This window comes from Stegodyphus dumicola, chromosome 2 (genome assembly GCF_044657685.1).
Source record: "Stegodyphus dumicola isolate Sdum_Otavi_A_Nest chromosome 2, ASM4465768v1".
NCBI lineage: Eukaryota > Metazoa > Arthropoda > Arachnida > Araneae > Eresidae > Stegodyphus > Stegodyphus dumicola.
This window is the reverse complement of record NC_140769.1, coordinates 87,487,174-87,512,203: the sequence shown is the minus strand read 5'-3', so window position 1 is coordinate 87,512,203 and position 25,030 is coordinate 87,487,174. Positions and strand designations below refer to the sequence as shown.

At 31.9% G+C, this 25,030-nt stretch overlaps 1 protein-coding gene across 2 annotated transcripts in view; it reads right to left on the bottom strand.

Moving 5' to 3' along the window:
* The window catches only part of LOC118181707 (uncharacterized), a 222,671-nt gene that overhangs the window by 151,722 nt on the left and 45,919 nt on the right, over positions 1-25,030 (bottom strand). Inside the window, exon 1 of one of the 2 annotated variants that reach the window (XM_035350899.2) lies at positions 1,390-2,262. The exons of the other annotated variant lie outside the window; for it this stretch is intronic. The gene's annotated coding sequence lies outside the window, so the exon portion shown is untranslated. Of the gene's footprint in view, positions 1-1,389; positions 2,263-25,030 lie in introns of those variants that run through there. 2 annotated transcript variants of the gene reach the window in all.

Below are 25,030 nucleotides of genomic sequence, written 5' to 3'. Positions count from 1 at the left end.
GCTCACTAAAACATAATACGTAAAACCTATTTAAAATGTGCTTAGTAAATGAATGGAGAAAGTGCATAGAAATATTGTAGAGACATTAGGATATTTGTTTAAAGCAGGCAAGATGAAAAATAAGCAATCGCCTTCGCCGGGAATCGAACCACGGACCTCTGAAATACCGGCCCAGCGTGCAAAACCAGTACACCACGAAAGTACGCTAAGAAAGCGGGAGAATTACCTTATAATATAAAGCATAATTTGATGTAAACTATTCACAGTGGTCGTCAAGATAATTATAAATCCATGCGATATGCTTTCGTGCCTATTAACATTATTAGCAACAAAGAAAAATTAGGCAAGAAGCCTCTAAGCCTGTTTGGGGATCTTTCAAAATACGTGTGAGTATAACGCAACAAAAATCTGGTAGATAAGAAAATGGTGATTTTTCTGTGACACATAAGCTGCCTCATAACGTATTATATTAGACTTCGTTTATCAGATGTTTGTTGTAAATAATTACTTTAAAAGAAAATTAAGTTTTCAGAGACATATCACATGCATCAGGGTTTTTAAGAAATTTTATGAATAAAGATTATTCACGTTGAAAATTAAATGTATCTGTTACCCATCTCCTTTCTCAAATCATGATTAGTTGCAAATTTAAATGAATTTTAGTTTAAAAATTATGTATAAATTAACAGATCTTCAGATCATAATAACAGCAAGATTAATATTTAACTATTATTTTAAAATATTAAATTTATAATTTATTAGCCCAAAAGGCTGCTAGTCTCGAAACGGTGATTTTGCGCTGTTTCACTTTAATGGTTTTGGTTTTAGTATAGCAAAGAACTTTAGGAGGGATGCCTTCGAGGAGAACTTTCTGAAATAAATTGGCTCGTATACACGTTCTCATGTTAGACTAAATGCATATTCATTTAGCATCCTGTTAAATATTTCGGTATTCCGCCTGGGCCTCTAATAATAATTTAAACTGATAAACCATGTTAAACTTTAAAAGAGCTCTTTTGGGCGATCGTTAAAGTCTGAAATCTTTCAATTTTGTTTTGTCTTAAACGTTAACTAGATCCCAGTTTACCAATAATTAGAAAATGATATAGAAATTATATGAAACATTACTCGGTGCTTTAATTCAATATAGACGTTGTAATTTAGCTTTTACAAAGCTTACAGAGTTACATTTGTAATGTTTTTCGTTAAAACCGTTTGCATTTTTTTGACATTTTATCTATATTTTAATAGACCTTGTTACTAAACATAAATGGATGGCTCATTCTTTCATCTAAGCCAACGGAAGAGAAAATATGTAACAATTTTGATTTTTTTCTTAAAAGGCTTTTTTCTATAGTGAACAAAAAAATGAATAAAACAATTACTTACTTTCAATGGTTTTTTACAATTGGATCTTGTGCTATTCCATACGAAAAGTAGATTATATGATATAGTTGAAATAGCCTTTATAATCCATATAGTTTCTGAACATTTTCACAGTTATCAATCTTCAGCAAAGTAAGGAAGTCTTTGCAGTCAACAAAACAAAGGTACACAGGTACACTCTTACGGTTAGAACACAAAATTCAACTTGGCGTTGTGTTGAAATAATTTAAAACAGAAAGTAAGGAAGACAATTTTCTAAGTTCTTCCATAAATGCAAAATACTCTCGTAAAGAAATAGGACCCAGTTTTCTTGTAGACATGAAATCAGCCATTTCTTTTTCTGCCTACACAAAATTCCGGCATCTATGTTTTATGCAGTACTCGTTATTTAAAAGAATTCGACAAAATCTTACTGAATAAATATCAAAATGCAGTTGCAGACACTTTGATCCCTGGATTTATCAACCAAATTTTTCATAAAAAATTGCATATCTAATCATTCACTAAAATTTCAAAGTGTTATAATTTTTTAAGTGATGCAATCTTCCACGAATACATAACTAGAGCCACAAGGATTCCAGGAGCGAGAACGATCAGCACAGATCCTATTCAGAGATAAATCCAATTACATCAGCTGTTTTTATCCAGAAAACACCAAGAGAAAGGTGGATTCTTCTACAGCGAGAACGCACAAATAACGAGTCTCCCATGTGTTTCACAAAACGCTTCCTGATATATCCAAATACTTCATTTACCACTTTCAAAGCAAACCCTTTCAAACAATGCTTGCTGGGAAGCTCACCATAGCACTGTGAGTGAAACTGCTCTGTATCAAGTTCGACTGCAAAGCAGAAAGGAAGCCGTAGAACAGGTTCAGGCTAAAGAAACTGGTGGGCAGAATAAAGTAAAAATCCGCGGCCACGTTAGGTAAGAGAATCTCGCTGAGGGATTTTTTTGTTATTTATTTCCTCTCTACAGGGAATTTGTCTTACGTAGGCAGTTCGCTCGCATTAAAGCTGTCTTTCAGTGTTGGATTGTTCGCAGAATGAATGCAAGAAGACCTACGAATGAAGATCACGATAAGAATTTTCCAGTTCTCAGAAAATCAGATATATTTCTCCTAGAAAATATTACATGCAAATATCAGAACCTAATTAATTTATTAAGGTTTAAAAATAATCAAACCAGAAACTGCAGCTCAAGCTTTTTCAATAAACCATCTCAAGCAATTGTTATTCAAATAAGTTTCAATTTAAAAAATGATGCTCACATTTCCTTAATTAAATTGTTTATATGTGCCTGTTAATTATTTCGGTGATATTTCAATAATTATAAGTATGTGAGTTGTAGTTGTTGGTGTGTATACATATGTAACAATACTGGGAAATTTTAAAATCTTTTTAATCACAAAAATTTAATTTCAAATGTATAATGATACACTCCTGAACTTTTTGAAATTCCAGTAAAATTACGCATCATGGTAAAACGTTGTTCTGAAGATATGCATATTCCACTAAAAGCGACTCCCATGTAAGTTAGAATACAGGTGAAAATTTCTTATATAAGCAACGCTGTTTAAAAAAATAACACCTTATCTTAGGATTTAAAAATGAATTTTAAAGATTCATTGGAAAAGCACGGAATTTTCAATCAATTCAGCGTTTTACAAACAACTAAATTTTAGACCTTATGGTAATGAATTTTACATTAAATTTTACACTAAATTTTACATTAAATATTTTATAGTTACACCATGTTATGGAAGTACAAAAACTGAAAAAAGCAGTGCACAAAACTAGCACAACATATGTAAAAATTTGAAGCACATTTCAGTTGGTTAGAAGGCGACAAAAGGATAAAAGAGACAACAGACTGAGAACTCTGAGATATTATTTCAGACACCAAAGTAGCAAACAGTAGTAATTCAATAGCATACATGCAGTTTACGCTTAAATGCCAAGGAACATTGTTACAAAGCATAAAATGCTTTGTAATTTTCTTTCTTTATAAAGAAAAATAATGCAAGAACAAATTTTACATCCATAAGAAAATTTACATTCTCCCGGTGGTGGTGCAACTGTAGTCTGAAAATTTCATGTTACAGTCTAACACCTCAAAAATAAATAAATAAATAAATAAAAATAAAAATAAAAATAAAAAACTACCTAAAACTAAAATTTAAACTAAATTTAACTAAAATTTTAAAAAGGGATTAAAAATATTAAATTAAAAGTCATAAAATTAAAAATGATGCAACCAGATCTGGATACGTAGAATAATTTTTCGCTATGCATTAATGATTAATTTGACATAGAACCCCGAAATTGACATAGAACATAAAATGTTATATTCAAAATGAGCTATTTAACGTGGCCAATCCAAATGATAGAAAACATTCCTATGATATTATTTCATTATAAATTAGTTCCTAGGGGAAATTTGTGCGCTTATTTAACAAAGATAATACTTAATTATTCAAGACATAGCGCCTTTGTCCGACTGGATCACTTGCGCATGAGGAAACAAATATTTTTCTCAAAAGGCTCTCTACCTTTCGTTCTGCTTTTGCGCAAAATCCTCGAGCAGAAAATAATAAAAACGTCAAAAATGTGCCTGTCGGGACTAAACTACTGACATGTATGCGATGTCCGAGGGAGAATAAAAAAAGTAAAGCATATTAATTGAATTCCTTAAATTTTTATTTATACAGAAAATAAATGTCTTAGTATTTTTCAATGCAAAAACCAAAACATTCGAGATATTTCTTCCATTATAGTACCATTTAAAATACATCTAGCTTATTAATACCCAATTTCTAAACGTGCGTCCATCATCGATTGCACTTCTTCAGCGAACTGAAGCGTGGGGTTTCCCACGCGTGAACTACGGCGAGAAAATGTCGCAATTGCTAGTGTTGTCTACAGTTAAAAAACAATGATTTGTTGTCAGTTTTATTTTGGCTAGCCAGAAAGTTTCGATTGAAATACATAAACATAAGACTTTCATATAAGTGGTGTTCTGAAAACATTCGTGGTGGTCCAATACTTCAATTCGGCTGAAGAAATACAATCGATCATCTGCACGAAGTACGACCAAAAGTGGCCTTCAATGGGCAAGATGCTTTAAAACTAGTGTCATAATGGAATAATAGTCTTACGAGCCTTTGTTCTTACTTTGAAGTCTAGCTAACAGTTGTAGTTACCCTTTGAATGTAAATTGTTTTGTCTATCTATCAGACTTCTAGAGAAAAAAATTAACGAACATAACTTTTTGAAAGCTTTTAACTGGAAGAGAACAACATTGAGAGAAAACATCAACTAGTATAATTGCCAATAGCATCAGTTTAAAATAAATCCTACCTTTTGCTACTATTAAAATCTAACAACTTAATTAGGTCAAAATAATAAATGAATGCTGATAAAAGAAATTATACACTAACTTAAATTTTATACACTATTTATATAAAATATTACAGATAATTCCCAGTACCAGCTATAGTTTACTAATTGACTTTAACTTAAATCTATATTACTATGCGTTTTGCTTTCATCGATTCTAAACATAAGATCATAATTTATTTCCTTCACTAATCATAACAAAATTCACCTCAATGTACAATTTATTTCACGATGACGTAGTTTGTTAAATGTCGAAACATTCGCATGCCATCGCCATTTTCATTCTTCTTTTCAGTAACAATGGTGAATGAAATGAAACATTCTTATTATGTCTTAAAGAAACTGATTTGTATCATGATTACTGAATGGCTGTTAAATTAGAGATATTGACAAACGAACGGCTGACAGTGAAGTTCTGAGACGAAAAGTATTCTTCTAAGAAAGATCCAAATCAATATTTTACGCAACATAACGGTAATAATTACATAACCTCTTGACGATATGTTTGCATAATATGTAACAAATAATGTATATTATCAAGAAAAAACATGGATATAAGAAGGCATTCAAATTCTATTGGTAAAAAATATAGAAAATAATAAACAATATACTCTTCAGGTTCATGTTAAAATAAACGCACATTTTGTTATGAGATTACTTCGAAATTTAGCGAATTATAGTAGTTCCAGATTAATCTCTCTCAGTCGCGAACAATTTCACACTTTGATTTAAAATTCTATGAGATATATATATTTACTTTTCCTTTCACATACCTACTTTCACATTATAACAGTATTTTTCCTCAGTAAAAATGACCACGAACACAAATATTCATGCACTCTATGCATTTCTTTACTTGTTAAATGGGATAAATGGCGGTAGTCCATACAATATGATCATATTATTGATTTTGGTTTTCTTTTACAGTGTTCAAAATCGGGAATAAGGCTTGGCTGTTTGCCTCTATCTTTCTCTCTCCTTCGCGGATGCAATATCGTCTATTCCTTATCTTGCACCCTAGATAAAGTCGTCGGTGATGAGACGGCTAAAAGACCTTCGGGGTCGGACAGTCCCAATGAAATGCTTTCAGGAAATACAATATACTCGAAAGTTCGTAAGTTTACTTCTCATGAGTTAAAAAATCCTTCAACTATGTTATTGCAAGTAAAGACGTGAGACATTCTTTTCTTCCTACAGCATTTTGAAAAATGAATTTGTTTCTTTAAAAGAAGCAGTTGTTTATAGAAATCTGTAATTAATTTTCATATTCATTTTTAATGCAAAAATGTTTTAAATTAAAGGGAATTTTTTTTAAAGTTATATTCTGTAAAATCCTAGTGTTAAAGCTTACAGCGTATCAAGTTATTTCCACATGCTAAACATGATATTATTGTATAAAACCCGTGAAATGAATGAATGATTTAGCAGAAAAAATGTAAAGATAATTTATGATAAAAATGAACTGCAGAGTTAAATGTATTTATATAGAAAATGAATACATTTTATGCCGAATTTGCAATTACTAAAACATATCTAAAGTATTATGTCTTCCTTTTTTACTTCCTTGTAGAGTGTAAAAAGGAAGTATTGTAATCACGAAAAATTTCGGGTATCATATTTCAACGAAAATATCCATTTTGACCTCTATCTAATGCATTTTAACGATGTTTTTGCGTGACATCTGTGCGTAAAAGCAGAATAAAAGACTCCTGAAGAAATCCTACTCCTCCAAAAAAATTGTAAAACTGATTTAAAATTAATTCTGAAGAGATATTTTTCGTGGCGTGTGTACCGTTGGTACGTATGTACGTATGAGTCTCGCGTAACTCAAAAACAAGTAGCCTCAGACCGTTGAAATTTTGTGTATGGGACTACTATAACATGTAGATGTGCCCCTCCTATTTTGGTTGCAATCGACCGCACCAAAAGTATATAAATATATGCATATATACTAGGCTTAGTGAGCTCAGTTTCTTTATTCTTATATGTTTGCAAATTGTGCATTTTTTGCTTTAAAAATGATTGAATTATGACGTTTTTATCTTTTTTTATCTTCGAGTTAAGGTTTTCATGAATTTAGTTAAGCTGCATGCAATAACTGTGGGATTATTAACAATATAAAAGTTTTTTAAGTGTGGCTAAGCCTAATTTTTGTTAGCATGGCAGCCATATTTGTTTACATTTGAAACTTAGCAGAATAGTAGATTTGTTGCCAATCTGGAGAAACTAAGCTTCGCAACAACAAAGAAATGTCTTTTTTTATTATTGCGAATTACATTAGGCTTAATTCCTTAATTAATCATTTCTAGAATTATCATTTAAGTTATTAGCTTGTTTTTGCGTAGAAACAGTAATTTTATTCTAAAAATTGTTTTAACTGCATTTGGTGTTTTATGTCTTTCTATGTCTTTCAATTTCATAATCGTTATATTTTGAATTTTTATGTATTTTTGCCTTGCCGCGAAGTGGGAACTGATTAGTAGCGCATGCGCATTAGGTAAGCGGCGCTGAATCGTCTAAGAAAAACTGTTTCTTTTTTTAATCCAAAGAGGCTTTGTCCCTAAGGGATTATTATTTTCGTTTTGCGATTTTGTGTCGAATCACTCTAAATGTCCGTTTTACTTTTCAGACTGTTGCCACTAAGTATTATCGCCTTGTATTATATTTGAAGAAACCAAATAGTGAAGAATCTGTATAAATGTATGTATGTTTCTCGCATTGTGATAAAACAACGGTACATAGAGCCATCGAATTTTGAATGAACGTAATCCTACTGCGAATATGGGCATGTGGAAGCTCAAATTAGAAATTTGGGAATTTGTTTTATTATCGATTACATATTTTGTAAAATTTTAAGGAATTTTTGATTAACAAACTCAAGGATTTCAAAGCGAGCAAGGACAACGTTGTACAGAAAAAACATTTTTATTTCCAGCGTGTGAGACTGTGTATCGTAAATTCTAGAGATATGCTCAATTTAAAATTATTTTGCAATATTGCTGTTGAATATAATTTCATGGTTTAAGTGCAAAGAACATGATATTTAATAAATATAGGTAACATACAAAACATTATAAAAGCGCCCCTTTGGGCGTAATGTAAAATCTGAAAGTTTCAGATTTTTTTAGGTATTTATTTATTTGTTTAAAAATTTTAGAATTAGTATATAGAAAAATTTTGATATTTTTTACTGTTAATATTTTGTTGCTTAGCCTCATTCAGCGCCTCTAACGACATAACATTATTAACAAACTAGCTTCGTAGAATGCTCGTTATGCGGTTGTTGTACCGTTAAAGTGTTGATACTTTTAACTAACTAAATATAACCAATAGCGAGCACATATAATTTATGTCTGAACTAATATATAATTGATGTCTGAGGCATTATTAAAAGAGATTTTTGAACTAAGGTTACTAGAAAAAGTGTAAAAAATGAATTTTCTGGTATGTTTATGTATGTTATTATTTAAAATAAATTGCTTACGCATTTGTATTAACTACAATAAATTCTAATTCAGAAGTCAAACAACAAAAATCAGCGTTACACCTACAAAATTTTCACAGGACTAGTTTCGATGGTTTTACCGAACCATCATCTTCAGCTGCAAAACCGCAAAATTTGCGGTTTTGCAGCTGAAGATGATGGTTCGGTAAAACCATCGAAACTAGTCCTGTGAAAATTTTGTAGGTGTAACGCTGATTTTTGTTGTTTGACTTCTGAATTAGTACAATAAATTCTGTTGAATCCTTTTACTATTTTAAACAAAATGCTGAGAAACTTGCATTAAATACAGCAATAAATACAAATTTATATTAACTTTCGTCTACATGTACATATTAAATAACTTGTATTGTATAGATATTAAATGTATTGCAGATTTATGTTTTACCGAAGTTAATTACGTTTTCATGGATATTTACAACAAAAGGCAAAAAACATCTTTTTCTTAAGCCCGAACTGCGCCAAGGTCGCTTCAGTAATTTTTTAACCAGTTATTTTCTGTCCTATCGCCCAAATTTCCATTTTCCTGTCAGAATGTAAATCTCTAGCTCGCGTGATATTCAAATGAAGTAGAAAGAAGAAACTATTTAAAGGAAGATTTCAGAGGGTAGAATCAGAACATGTTCTGCCTGTTTGAAACCCCCGTTGTTAATTTGGTTTTCTTGCGACAGTATTCTGTGACTTTGAGTTATTTTAGCCGTTAGACTTGTTACGCTGACCTTAGGTAATAGTGCCAGCTTGGTCCTTATTCCAGCTGTGAAGTCGATAGGCAAACTTATTTTCTTAGTTTTAGTAATCCATTATCTTTGATTTAAGCCATAACTGCTGGCTTCTGTAAGCACGGCTTGTTGACTTCCCTTAAACTCTTGAGTTAATAAACGGGTTCTTTACACCCTTCCCCAGTCTCTGAAGCACTTACAGAATACAGTAAAGATTCACAGACAATCTTTTAGAGTTTGGTCTAGTTAGGACTTTTTAAACTTTTTCAGTCGCGACCCCTTTTTTTATCACTGACATTTTTTCGCGACCCCCAGGACCCCATAATATTTACAAAAATTTTGTGGGAGGCCATAAGCAATGAGCAAATCCGACACACGCGTGAGTGAAGCTGTCAATTTTTTCACTTGTACTGTAATATACTATTGCAGTTTTAGCTCATTAACTTTAATTTCTAATTTTAAGACATAGAACAATTTGAAAATTTTAAATAAGTAACAGACGAAATGACAGCGTCACGTACAAAGCAAGGAAAATGAACGTTTATAGTATAAAAAGTATGCGTAGAAACATTTTCATTTTTTACTTTGACTGTACTGCTTTATCTTTATCTATTTTCAGATACATTGTGTAAAAATATTTGGTAATTGTAAAATTATTATAATAAGTTAAAGAAATATCAGAACTGCTAAAATTTTTGGCGATCCCCTGCTGCAGGTCGGGCGACAACCTTGGGAGTCGCGACCCACAGTCTAGAAAACTCTGGTCTAGTTAATGCTGCCTATAAGACCAAACTCTGCAACTTCAAGTGCAATTCACTAGATCTTTGTAAGTTACAATAGAAAATATAAAAACAAAAACATAGAAAAAGAAAGAAAGAAAATCTGGAAGAACTGAGATTTTGACGTCCCACCAAAGCATTTTGTTAAGGTTTCTTATGTTCTCATTGAGCATCGTAGGTTACCAATGTGCTCTTAAACTCACCCCTGCTAATATAATTTTTTTAGCTTTATTGTTAAGCACCACTTTCCCCGCATTTATGTCACGTAAAATTCAAGAACAAAATCACCAAATATTTTAAAACAGCGTAGTTTTAGAATTCCATATAGAGAGTGTTTGGTGTTGCCATTTATTTTATTTAGATTCACTACATTATTTCTTTGAAAGCAAATCGCTCGAGAGTCCTAAAAGAATTATTTAAAAAAGAAAAAAGTATGTAATGATTTTATTCAGTCCGGCTACTGTCATTTCATAAAGATATTTAATACTTCTAATTAGCTACTTCATGATTTAAACGAATTTGCATTTAAATCAATCGGATTAAAAAGTAGAAAAAATATTAAAAACTGTGTTTATTCTTTTTTAATCACTTATTTGCTACTCAGTAAAAGAAATATTAAATTTGAAAGTTATATAGCTTACGCTTTATTAAATAGAGGAACACTGGTGGGTGGAGATCATAAGTATTCTCTTCAAGGGAGTGGCAACACATTGCTTTCAGATCGCCGAATTTGAAGATAAAAAAGCATTCACTAAGGTGGAAAAAATTCTTCTCTCCCATTCAACCATCAGAAGTTTCAGGAGAAAAATGTAGTTTACAATTAGCAATTAAGTTTGACACGACTGATTTTATCGTCTGACATTTTGAATTATCGATTAAATCCACAAAGCAGTAGCACGCTTTTCCTAAACGGAAGTAAAAAAAAAAATCGTTTTTACGAGTTAAACAAGTGTTAAACGAGTTAATGGCACTACTTCAATTACGATAAGAGATCTAATTACAAAACCAATCTACCACAAATTAGGTAGCTGATAATTAATAAACGAATTCATTAAAAAAACCGATAATCAAAATCCACAAAAATTTGATGCATAGCTTATTTTCGCGAACAAGCAGAGAAAATTAGGGCATTTTCTCCATCTCATATAAGATCACCTAACAGAAATCCCTAACCCGAGATCTTTTTCCCTAAAGCTCATTGTGTGCAAATGCTTTTCCATCGGTAACGGGTACTTATAACAAACAAGTACCTGTTTCTTGTCTTGACCTCATCCCTCGATTAGTCTACCCACCAACCCACATGTTTTTATTCAGCTGAGCAAGCGGGAGTTGATTCGTATTCTTTTTTCTTTTGCTTTCGTGATTGCTATCTTTGTTGCGGGAGGCAAAGACAATGAGTAAAATATTTGTAGTTGAAACTGCAAAGAGTGTTGTTCGCTAATCTTAGAAAATTGTTTGACTCTAATAAAAAAGCTTATTCTCAAACTATAACAAATAAAATTCATCAAATGCAGTTTAATTTCCAGATGTTTATGAAAAGTTTCAAATTATATTAATCAAAATAGCTTTCTGAGTGTTCTTGAGAGCCAAAAGAAATATCCTTGAGAGATATGGAAAAAATTATCAAAAGAAGATTAAAATTGTTATCACTGTGATAATTGACTTGAATTATGTTTTAAATACGAGGCTGCACATTTAATGTTTTAGAAGTGCATTTCAAATAAAAACACATCATCTTGTATCACATCTATATGATAATAGGATGAGCAATGATCAAATATTTCACATTATATTCTAATATTTTTAGGGAAAGTATTTAGTTTTGGAATTAAATGGATGATTTCCAAAAAATAAAAGCGTAATGTACTTTAAGTTTTAAATGAAAAATTTTGCATAATAACGATTTATTAAGAAAACCTTAATCTCCATTCACAAAATTAAGCGCACAGATAATTAAAAGAAAGAAGATAAAAAGAAAAGTTTGGCAAGAGCATTCAACAGTTATGATGTTTAATGGTTTCTTTGAACAACTTCAGTTTTCTTCAATAGGAATATGCAAAAAATATTTTAAATTTTAATTTTTGCTTTAAAACAAAAATTTAATGAACTTTATTTAAGAAATCAAACTCGCCCTATTCAAAACAGTGCAGAAAAATAGAGTGGAATCAATGATTCTAAACTTCAGTAATTTCAACTTTCCTTAAAAATAATTTAAATTTTTTTCCAATTTTTAGAAGAAAATACATGTTTCATAATGAACACAATTTCTTTGAGTGCTTTATGTGGAAGAAAGCATCTATTTGGCGACACGTACATAGCATGTGGCGTTAGAAACGTCTTAAAACATTCTCTCATTTAAAAATCCTGCATTCGTAAAACAGTACCCTTCTATTGTGCAAGTTGAAAGGTTTCTCAGACTGCTATTTGTTACTATTTTCAATATATTTTTGAAACACAACAGCATGTTGATCGAATAAATTAAATTTGGTGAAACTAATCACCATTTAAAGCAACAATTTACAGCTGCGTTAAGGAGTACCGTCATCGACGTAGAAATTAAAGTGATAAATTGCATCAAGATCGAACATGAATTGTTGTGACCTAGAAAACATTTTTGCTGTGCAGTAAATGATCACTTTAAATCGAGTAAATATCATTTGAAAGCTGAAAAGGTATGTATGCGTTTGATTCCACACAATTTAACTTGGACTCGAAAGAATGCCTGTGTCAAATAATGCAAGGATATTCTCAAAAAATTTAGCTCTTGTATCTCAAAAACTGTCATTCTTATTGTAGCAGGTTATGAACTTGCTGAAAGGAAATAATACTCAGTATGCTTGAAAAAGTGCTTTCTTGTTAATCTGATCATGCTGGAACTTTCCGTTGGAGGATTGGACGTAGATTAGTATAAGAAAATTGTTTGCCATAAATAATTGCTGAACTCAGGGAAAAAACGAAACTTTGTAATATTCTACATCATGACAACACGTGCTCACAACACCGTATTTAAGCTGTCAATTAAAGGCATGAAAATTTAATATGATGAATCATTGTCCTTGCTCGAATGATTGGCTATTCAATGATTTTTCCTTATTTCCAATTATTAAACATAAGCTGCGTACTCAAAGATCTAACAGGCCACAAAGAGTAGTTGAGATTTACAAATCACATATTTCTGTTAAAAAATTTGTAAATGTTGTCACGAATTTTAAATTTGAAGCATAAAAACTTGTAGTGATGAAACACATTCAATATTTTTGGGGAAAAAAGGGCAAAAAATATTTATATCGATGCAAAATATTTTGTGCATTATTTTTTCTTAAATCTTAAAAAGTGGCCTACATAATCAAATCTAACTGCTCAGGTTATATTTCTATATGTGTTAACCATATCCTAAGCTAAAGCATTCAATGTGGCTAGACTTAATCATTGCATTTAGTGTATTACAGAAAAAAATGTAAAAAGTATCCCATGTGATTTCTTGAAGATACGAACAACCTCTACCAATCGGTACCGTGAATATGCAGAATTTAGAAATGCTGTGGTCTCTTTATGTTAATGTAAAATTTATCCGCTTTTTTTCAGAGTATGCTTAGAATTAAAAAAAAAAAAAGGTAACGGAATTAAAGATAATTGCAAAAATATGTTTATAAAATAATTTTGTTCACTGAATTTCCCCAAAATATTACGAGCATTCAAACAACTATTTGCCTCTTGTGACCTAAAAAATTTGAAATTCTTAGTACTCCTATTCCCAGAACTCATCAGTTGCCTGATTTCGCCATTTCTGTTGCTATGGAATCAAACAAAATCCACAAAACAAAATGCAGTAATTTTAATATTTAGTTCAGTTATAAAGTGTAATTTCGAAACCGCAACCGCAAAATTCAAGGTCTGAATAAAAATTATGAATGCAGAATCAGATTTTGCAGACTTACCTCATCTGATTGCCCTTTTTAATGCTCCTAATTAGGATTACAAATAATTCGTCAAGGTTAAGCAGTAACGTCGTAAAGAATTCAAGTATTTACCAAATCCATAATTTCCAGAAAGAGAATCCGTACACTTTATATTGCAGTCAACATTCATGTGCATTCGATATAGTTCCTATGTAACAGGTTGTACTACTAATAGTTTTCTACTAATTTAAGGTCAGAAGTATTTAAGTGAACTTTGATATGTCAATATAGAAGAAATCAGAAAAAAACTTCCTACTAAAAAATTCGAGTTAAACAAATGTTGTTAAATTATACTTGAAAATTTCTTAGACGTCTAAATAGAAATACAAACCAATAAATTTTAAAAAGCAAGTTGGAAATTATTGTAACATTATTGATGATAATTAACTAATTAACACGAAATATAATTTAACATAGCTGAAGAAAATAGATCGTTTGGTTATGCATTATGTATATCGTACATAATATATAACCAAACGATCTGTAGAACTTTAAATCATATTATTCTCCAAGAGAATGACGTCTATTTGCAAGTGAAACAAAAACCAATTAAAATGCTTTCACTGCGTGGAGAATTTATTATTTGTTTTCAACAACAGAAATATATTACGTGAAAGCAGGAACGTGAAGAGTGTAACAAAATAATTTTGTATCAAAAAACATTAACTTAAAATAGTTTAAGTGCTTTTAACGTATGATAAAATTCCAGATTTTAAACAAAACAGATTTACTTTATTCCAAATAAAAATATACATTCATGGCAAAATTTATCTTTCCATAACCAAACGTAATGATATTCCATGACACATCAAATAAAGCATCCCTAATGAGCATTACCTAATCAAAAATAATGAAATCGTTTTTGATATGCAAATCAAGGCGTTACGTTATCTGACGGTGAATCAAGCGCTTTGCCAAAAGTGAATACCTCTTTATTATTTATTTGAATTTCTGGAAACAGCGCTTGATCTCAGTGGGAAAAACAGTTTGTTATGGCTTAAAAGTATCATTTGAGAGAAACTATGGAATGACGATTCATCGGCTGTTTAGAAGCAGGGCAGGCAATCATGGAAACAGTGAGATTTTTGAATACTTCAAGGCAGCAATCTCTGCGCTATGGAAATAATTTAGAATTCTAGACCCGTTCAAAGGAGGCTTGAACAAGGCCATAACTGCGTAGCAACTGCTTCTCAAGATCTATATCTGACAATAACTGCTCGTAATAACAAGAAGTCTACTGCTGGACAATTACATTCAGAGCTTGTAGCCACCACTGGAACTGTTTTATCACGGTAAACTGTATATATAAAGCTTAATGACAAAGTTCTTTATGTTAGATAGCGAAAACTATGCTTTCCACTATCTTCACGACAAAAACGTAATCATTTTTGTTAATTGGTGCATAGAATCAGAATTCGAGTAGATACCAATTTTTATTTTCTCTTTACTGAGGAGTTGAGGTTTAGTTTGACATCTGACTCAAAAACGTGCTTACTTTCTGTATAGAGTTAGGAACTCGAAATCTTCTAATGAATGTTACAGAACTTGACCGTTTCGGTACCGCAAGTGTGATGTTATGGGAACACGCCCCTACACGTTTTCAACAGAGAAACTGACTCAAAAGATAACAGGAGAGGTTTTAGACCCTTATGTAAAACTTTTATAATATCATAAGGTGCTTATAGGTCTGACTTTTTATTTATAGACGATGATGCTTTCCACATCAGGTACGCTTCGTTGACGAATTCTTTGAAAGTGAAGAAATTGAGCGAATACCGCGGCTAGAAGAATTTCCTGATCTTAATCCGATACAGAACTTACGCGACTAGCTTGGAAAAGCAGTTGCACGAAAACGACTTCCTTCTAGAACTTCGTAAACTAAATGTTCCGAAAACCACATTGTTGGAGGGATAGAACTTAGTTCCCCAAACTGTGGTTGCTTAACAACGTTATTGCCAGCGTAAAAGCAAGTTGAGATATGTGTGTACAAGTCAGAGAAGACCACATCCCATATTAACTTCATAACTAACTTAATTTTTCTTCTTTCTGAAATCTCCTTATAACATATTATTGCCATTTTTATTTTTCATGCTACAGTTTTATATCATATGCAGTGCTCTTAAATTTTTTATTATTTACGTGATATGTATCATTCAACACAAATTCATTAAATTGTAGTTCCCAATTTCTGAGAAATCTGTATTTCATGCATGTAAAGATAATTTTCGACATGAGTGTAGATTACCTACCTAAATGAAATAACAGTTTTCTATAAAGTACCTTTTTTAGATATAATCAAGGGTATAGTTGTGGGGAGGTTAAATGACACAGAAAAAAGCCCGGTTATTCATTATTTTGCATTTAAGTTTTCTACAAAATAGATTTGAATCACTCCTATTTTGGAAATAGCATCAGGCATGATTTATCAAGAAACAAATGCAAATAAAACTGTAGTTTTTTTTAAACGTTTTTGATTAATATAACTAGAGAAAATCAAGACAGAAAAGTTAACTCAAAATTTTAACATATTTAATGCGACTTATTGAAAAGTTTGAATTACTGAGTTCAAATAATTGCTGTTCAACTGCATAGATAATTTTTAAACTCTAAAATGGTAATTTCGGAAATAAAATACATCATATATGCCATGAGCCATGACAAACAGCATAACTTACGACGTCATTGCTTACAAAGAGACTTCCAAACCAGTTTGTAAAGCTAATTATAATCAAATCATTAAATTAGTGACAGTATCAAGGTTTTTCATATGCCATAAGCAACAGAATCAAAATCTGAATCCGTTGCAATACAATCAAATTAAATTTCTCCTGAAGCACTGGGATACAATTTGAACTTCTAGAAAGAACTCCGTCCTTTGCAGGACTATACAAATCGACAACATCCTGTTAATAATTGTTACATTAAGGTACAGTTAGTCTCTAATATATAATAATTTAGAAGCTGTTGATGCATCGGAGATCATGACTTACGAAGTGACATAACTTGGTGCTTAAAGATGACAGCAGCATAGACAGCTGAATATTTATTTTACAGTTGATATCTTATTTTTAATGCAGCCACAGATATCCTGACGACTTTTTGGGAAACGTTGCGTTCTTACTTTTACTTTTAAGAATATTTGAAGAAAAGAGGAGTAGCAGCGGATAGAAGGTTTGCAACCCAGAGAAGCGACAAAAAAAAAAAAAAAAAAAAAAAAAAAAAAAAAAATGCGACATGTCTAAGATGAAAACCTTGGTTCGGGTCTAGTTTTAGTTAGTTTAGTTTTGGTTCAGTTTTATCCTTATTGGTTGTTAAGAGTTTCAGTTCCCAAAATTAATTTTTTTTCACCTGAATTATTATAAAAGTAACTGCGTAAAATTAAGGGACTACTGGAAATCAAAGTTAGAATTTTGATTTACGTATTTTTATCTCTCAATCTATATATCTATATATACCTATATTCTGTCTGTTGCATATAGATGTAATCTCGGCATCTAGGTTATTGGTACACAGACGAAACACATCTAGGTGACTAAATTATTTAATTAGGTATTAGTAGGGTTACATTAAGATGATACTTACAAATAAAGAAGAAGGGATGGTTGAGTGGTTACATCTTCGCTTCCTCAATCGGAGCACGCACACATCTCTTATTTCCCTCCATCCTTCTGTCTGCGAGACTTGTCACTCATACTCCTAACACTCACAAATATATCTATAACTATATTCTAAATGAACTATAGGCTGTACATTCTTAGACGCATTTCCAATATGAGGATACTGAACTGATTGAATAACCTCCTAGCGGAAAATAGGGAAATTATGAAAGCTTTGCAACGAAGTGAGAAATGAAAACTGCAAAAATGTTATCCTGGGATGTGAATTCCTTTTAAAAATTGGATATTAATCCACATCCTTTCCTGGTCAGTGTTGGAGAAGAAAGATCCAAGCTAGAATATCGGAGCCCTATGTCAAAGCCTAAGGAAGCTACAGCAAAAGTTTCCAGAGCGCCAGCTAAATTGTTTTCACATGCTAAACCTAAATAAAGATGCATTAGGTTAGCTTCGTGGAAGATTTTCTAAGGAAAACTGATTCGTATTTATGTTTCATATGGAAAAAATTACGAAAACGTTCTAACACGGGTCGAGTCACCAATATTCAAAAGTATGACTTCTCAGCCACTTGGCGCTGGCAAAGAAAAATACACATTTTCAAAATTATTTTACCTCATTTAAACTTTTTGCACCAGTTTGTTTTTATACTTTCTATGTTTAAGTAAGAGCATAACATTTTAGTAACTTGTTATTACAAATACAGAAGTATAGTTATTACCATTTAAAAATAATAAAATACAGTTATTGGTATTATTTTGGTTTTTATCACAATCTGCAATTTAGTTAATATTGTTATTAGTATGCCTATATATTCTTTTCTCAATAGCGAGTAACCCAAATCTGATTTAATAACACAATCTCAACAATCTCAGGGAAGCAACTTTTCATAATCCGAGGTCTTCCTATTTTCCTGAAAATCTGTACTAGTCGTTTCAGGAATACATCTATATCAACGTAGGAAAATACCAAAGAAATAGTTGAAAAGCATTAATTATTGAACTAGAAAATTTCAAATAAGAAATCCAGGGTAATCTGCAACAAGGAAGGAGTTTCTTCTAAATTTTTAGGAAAGCATTTCATAAAAAATAAAACACTAATCATGAATTCCATTTTCAGTTATAATCCTTCATATACGATCCCATATCCATTCTGTTAATCAGGTAAAATCTCTTTCTTTTCCATTGTCTTTGCTGTAAATCTTAGATAATGTACAATAGTATTTTGTAATATTTCACGATCTTTTAAGTCTATTTCCTTGATCTATTAGCCAGACATTCTCAATAACACTAGATTTCCCGATTACTTTAGAGCAGAATGTCGTCAACGCTTTTTTCACCTTAAAAACTAATCCCTACTTGTTTGAAAAATAAAAAATTTACTCATCCCCATACTACAAAAACTTATGATGCTCAGTCGTCTTTTCCAGCTTGGTAGAACGAAGAATGTAAAGAAACGAAAATCTGGGTATTATAATATTGTTTGCCATAGAAACTCAAAATCAGTGGTAATTTTATATTATTCTTATTCGCATACCTTCAGTTTGTATTTATAAATAAATGACATAAATCTGTCTTTCTAATTGAAAATAAAGAACATGAACTAATTGAAAATAAAGAATACGTATGTAATTTTACGCTACAGATAAGTACGTAAGTACACGTTATTCGTTTTACATTTATCTCTTTGCATTATGTTTTGAAGGTTACATAACATGTTTGCATTTTTAAGTCATGGAAATGAGAAGAATAAAGGTGAGTTAAAATAATCACCGCGCCTTTGATATGATTTGAAAATGGACTCTTGACATTAGTAATTCGATCTACCAACATACACGAAAACATAACACAGAAGGAATCCTTTAACTTTTTATACAATTCTATAAGTCTTTTTTATTTTAGACGAATGTACATGTATACATACATTATTATATTCTAGTAAGTCTAATATTCAAGTAGTTTTACTGTGAAGGAAATTTTGGGAAATGTCTCTTCGATAGCCCAAAACATTTGCAAACTTAATACGTGTTATTTTCAGTTTGAAACATCAGATTCACAGTTGACATTTCACAATTCATGAAGCAGTTTTGAAGCTGGGAAAACCCGTCATTCTGCTATAGGTATTACGTCACCTAATTAAAACAAGAACCGACAATTTTCAAGGCTATCTTCGCAAAGCAATACGACTATTCATATTTGGATGGCTTTGCAAGGCAACGGCGATATGGTACGTGCTCTTCAGAATCCTCAGAAAATATACATACACTGGTAATTGGCCTTCTGCTTTCAGTATTGTAAGAGCTCAAGAACTGTAAATTCTGACATTAAGTAGAAGATTCAGGTTGATGTTTCATGACATAAGAAGCAAAATTTAGAGGCAAATCTAATTAATATTCAAAGTTATATTTCCTTTATAAGACCCGTAATTAAATACGTGCGATCATCAATAAAAAAATAAGTTCAGCGGAAAAGCATTTTCAAAATATATATACCGTACATTCGAAAATGCTGATAATAAAATTTTAAGCAGATTGTAGAGACATGAGGTATTTTTGAAAGCAGGCAAGATGAAAAATGAGCAATCGCCGTCGCCGGGAATCGAACCACGGACCTCTGTAATACCGGCCCAGCGTGCAGAACCACTACAACACGAAGGCACGCTAGGAAGGCGGGAGAATACTCCCCCTTTTAAAGGGCGACTGGGGTTTTTAGGGGACACAATCGCCAAATCCTGGGTGAGGAGAATAATCATCCAATATCCTTTTGGTTCGGGCGCCACTGTAGAGACATTAGGTCAATTGGAAAAGCTGGAGAGATGAAAAATTAGCAACCGCCTTCGCCGGGAATCGAACCACGGACCTCTGAAATACCCGCTCAGTGTGCTGATCACTAAACCACGAAAGCACGCTAGGAGGGAGGGAGAAATACTTATAAGATTATGCACATTTAAATTTATTCTTGCTTTAAACTTCAATAATTGTTTACATTGGTCATGATAGCTCCTAACACTTTGTTCATAAAAGTATTATGCGTTCGCCTGTAGCTGAATGCATGAAGTTTGGAAACACTTTTAGTTTGCTTTGGATTCTCTTCTTTAAAATTAATAAGCCAGTTGCAGGAGGTTTCACGTTTTTCTTCATATGTTATGCAAATATAAGTAAATTTTCTGAAGAAAATTTGGCACAGGTTAAATAGACATGGATTTAAATTTGGCACTAAATGGGCTGTTTCTGTAAGATTTTGTTCATTTTTGTTTATGTGTTGCATAAATAACAGACAGTTCTCCGTAGAATGTCTTCCACGAAGGCATCAAATTTCATTCATAGCACACTCTTTCCCATAGTTAGATAAGCAAATGTGACCTTGACACCCTTATTTATTTTAATAATAATCAAAGATATTCAGCAGAAGCAAATTTTATGTAGTGCGTAAAATAACATGATTTATGAAAATAGGGAGCGAGCATATTGAGCTCTGGGACAAAAACAATTATTTTTCTCTACGTACAAGGTCAAACAGATTTAAGACTAATAGTAGCGCTACATTAGATGTGACATAGAACACACGATGTTGCTTTTAGTTTCATATAGTTCTTTTACTTTGTTTCAAAAAGAAATAATGAATATACTATATGCAGCAATAATTGTATCAAACAATAAACTATATACTGAAACAATCTGTATTGCATGCAATCTATATGCTACATACTGCAGCTAATTGTATGAACCACTGTACAACATTTCGTATGTCTCAGTTATGATTCTCAAAAGTAGACCATTGACATGTTAAAACTAATACATTTCGCCTACAGTTATTTCTACACTACATATTAATAGAATACATAAATATATAAAACCAATATTTATTTCGGTTGAATAAAACGCTCCCTCTTTCCTTTTTTGTTCGGAAGAAAGAGATTGTTGTAACTCCTAATAACATTCTACCTTAAAGGAATGCCAGCTGAACTTACTTTAGACTTTTATTTCAAACTCTGAATAACCTTGAGAACTCACACAGGTCTACAAAAGTAACATAGGACAAAACAAATTAATTAATTGATTTTGTAATTTAGAACATATTTTACGACATTGAAGTTTGATCATTATTCTGCACTTGTAAGCCTTCAGTGCGTAATAAAATGTGATGTGTTAAAGAAGGAGTAAGGGTCAATAATTTACAGTTTTTCAGAGTTTTGGGTCAGCTAAAGAAAAAAATGGAGAGAAAAGAAACAACAAATCGAATGGCCTGAAGAAGAGAAAACATCGAATAGCTTTTAATTTCTGTGTCAAGGCTACAGTTACGCTCTTTCTCTCTCTCTGCCTGAAAACGCATTGGAAATATTAACAATAATCGCTTAAGAACAAATATTTCAGTCTTTCAATAAGTTTCATTTCGCCTTATGAAAGCACTAATTTTTTGTTACATATATGCAGCGTAAACTGGTAAAATAATGTCATATTTTGCAAAAGTAAATTTACGGCAGTGTTTTTTAACTGCAGTTTTGTTTATATTTTTATTTTCCTTAAATGTACTTGTTTTTTCTATCTGTGCATAACTTTATTTTTATTTAATTGTTGTTTAAATTTCAACACAGTGCGTATTCCTTATAGCTTTGAGTCTTTTTGTATAGTATATTTTTATTGTAATGCATATATTTGTTCTAATTTTCTACTCTTAAAACTCCCACTATAAATATTTTAACTGCGGATAATAAAAGTGGTTTATTTATACCTAAATAACTATGCGCAAAACCAACTGAACAAGTTGCAGACCATTTTGAATAATTTGTAATTTACATGAATTAAGTTTCCTTTGCATGAATGAAATGGGAAGAGGAATGGAAAAGAGGAATAATAGCAACCACATTATTCCTCTTTCCAATTTTATCCACATGCAAAGGAAACTTAATTATTGTAAGGAATTATTATTATTACGATTTCAAATGTTAAAAAAGCATAATATTATCCTTCATAAAAGAAAGACCTTTACATGAACGGATGAAAATAATATCCATTGATTAATCGTAGATACATTAACACATGCAAACAGAACCAAAAATGACGCATTAAAAATAACGACATTCAACTCAGGCTTGGAAAAGCATAGAAAATTAACCATAAAGATAGAAGAAAGGATGTTTTAAAGCAGATCAGAAAACCAAGCGGACAGTCTGTTGCCTTCGAGATGGGATGACCTAATTGTAACTAAAAAGAATTACACACGAAAGCAATTAATATTAATTAACTTAATTAAGACACAATAACACGCCGAATAAATACCAATTCAGAAGTCAAACAACACAAATCAGCGCTACATTTACAAAATTTTCACAGGACTAGTTTCGATGGTTTTACCGAACCACCATCTTCAGCTGCAAAACCGCAAATGAACCAGATAGGAAATAATGATTAGATAAGATAAGAAAGCCTGGACAAGAGTAAGCAAGTGGCGCCATCTGTTGGTGAAATCAGAACTAAAACATAATTTCTTTAAAGGCCGAAGGCAAATTTGGATTGGAATTAGGATCGTTAACTAGAACAGAAAGATTTTTATGAATGTGAAATGCCTCTAGAAAATCCAGTTCTCCAATGGAAGATGTTTTTTGAATAATTTTGGCAGCAGAAAAACTGAAAGTGTGGTTTTCGGACCAACAATGTTGAGCAACAGAAGACTTCTGTGTTTCCTTTTTTCTAACATATGCCTCATGTTCCTTGACGCGAAATTTTAAGGCTCTCTTAGTTTGGCCAATGTAAATTAAACCACACTGGCAAGGAATCCTATAAATACCCCAGGAATTCATATCCGGAATGGGGTCCTTGAGTATGGAACTCGGAATTTTATTGATGGGAGAATAAACAACCCGAAAGTTAAATTTCTGCAAAATATGTGCAACTTTATAGCTAATTGATGGAAAGAAGGGAATGACAACAGAATTTTTATAATCTCCTAAAACAAGAGTGTGCCTTTTAGTGTGTTGAGATGAGAATTTTTTAACTGCTTGATTAATAATGTTGGGTGGAAAGCCCCTGTCAATAGCTATTGCTTTTAAATAATTTAGTTCTTCATCAAGGGCTAGTTTAGAGGAGCAAACTTGAAGAGCACGGAAAACATAGGAATAAAATGAAGCTAACTTTTGTTTAGTCGGATGACATGATTTAAAGTGTGGTGGAAGGCAAACCGATGAAGATTTACGGTAAACCGTAGTACTGAAGTTGGATGTGTTACGTGTGACCAGAATGTCGAGAAACGGAAGAGAATTGCAAGTCTCAAGTTCAAAAGTGAACTGAATAGCAGGATCAATAGAATTCATTGTTGAAAGAACTTTATTTAAATCATCTTTATTACCTTCAAACAGAGTAAAAGTATCGTCTACGTAGCGGAACCATGCCGGGAAGTTTAAAGTTTCAAACAATTTTGATTCATAATAATGCATGTAGATATCAGCCAGGATGGGACTGAGGGGGCTTCCCATGGCTAATCCCTCAGTTTGCTTGTAATATTTATTTTGGAAAACAAAATGTGTTTGTTTCAAACAGAGTTGAGTGAGAGAAATTAGCTCATCAATTTCGATGCAAGAGAAATGAAATTCGCGAAGTCTGGTTTCTAGACATCTTAATGCACCCTCCACTGGGACATTGGTGAATAATGATTTTACATCAGAAGAAACCATGAGTAAATTACTAGGAGAAATGTTTTTAACTTTTTTTACAAACTCTATTGAATTTTTTATGGTGTAAATGTTATTGTCTAATAGAGTTGAAAATCTAGAAACTAAATATTTAGCTAATGGATACGAGGCAGTACCTAAATTTGATACAATAGGGCGGAAAGGAATACCACTTTTATGAATTTTGGGAAGAGCATATATTCTGGCACAATTCACAACAGATGGGATAAGTGAATGTTTTAAGTTGCCTGAAATGATTTGCGAAGATTTGAACATTCACTTATCCCATCTGTTGCGAATTGTGCCAGATTATATGCTCTTCCCAAAATTCATAAAAGTGGTATTCCTTTCCGCCCTATTGTATCAAATTTAGGTACTGCCTCGTATCCATTAGCTAAATATTTAGTTTCTAGATTTTCAACTCTATTAGACAATAACATTTACACCATAAAAAATTCAATAGAGTTTGTAAAAAAAGTTAAAAACATTTCTCCTAGTAATTTACTCATGGTTTCTTCTGATGTAAAATCATTATTCACCAATGTCCCAGTGGAGGGTGCATTAAGATGTCTAGAAACCAGACTTCGCGAATTTCATTTCTCTTGCATCGAAATTGATGAGCTAATTTCTCTCACTCAACTCTGTTTGAAACAAACACATTTTGTTTTCCAAAATAAATATTACAAGCAAACTGAGGGATTAGCCATGGGAAGCCCCCTCAGTCCCATCCTGGCTGATATCTACATGCATTATTATGAATCAAAATTGTTTGAAACTTTAAACTTCCCGGCATGGTTCCGCTACGTAGACGATACTTTTACTCTGTTTGAAGGTAATAAAGATGATTTAAATAAAGTTCTTTCAACAATGAATTCTATTGATCCTGCTATTCAGTTCACTTTTGAACTTGAGACTTGCAATTCTCTTCCGTTTCTCGACATTCTGGTCACACGTAACACATCCAACTTCAGTACTACGGTTTACCGTAAATCTTCATCGGTTTGCCTTCC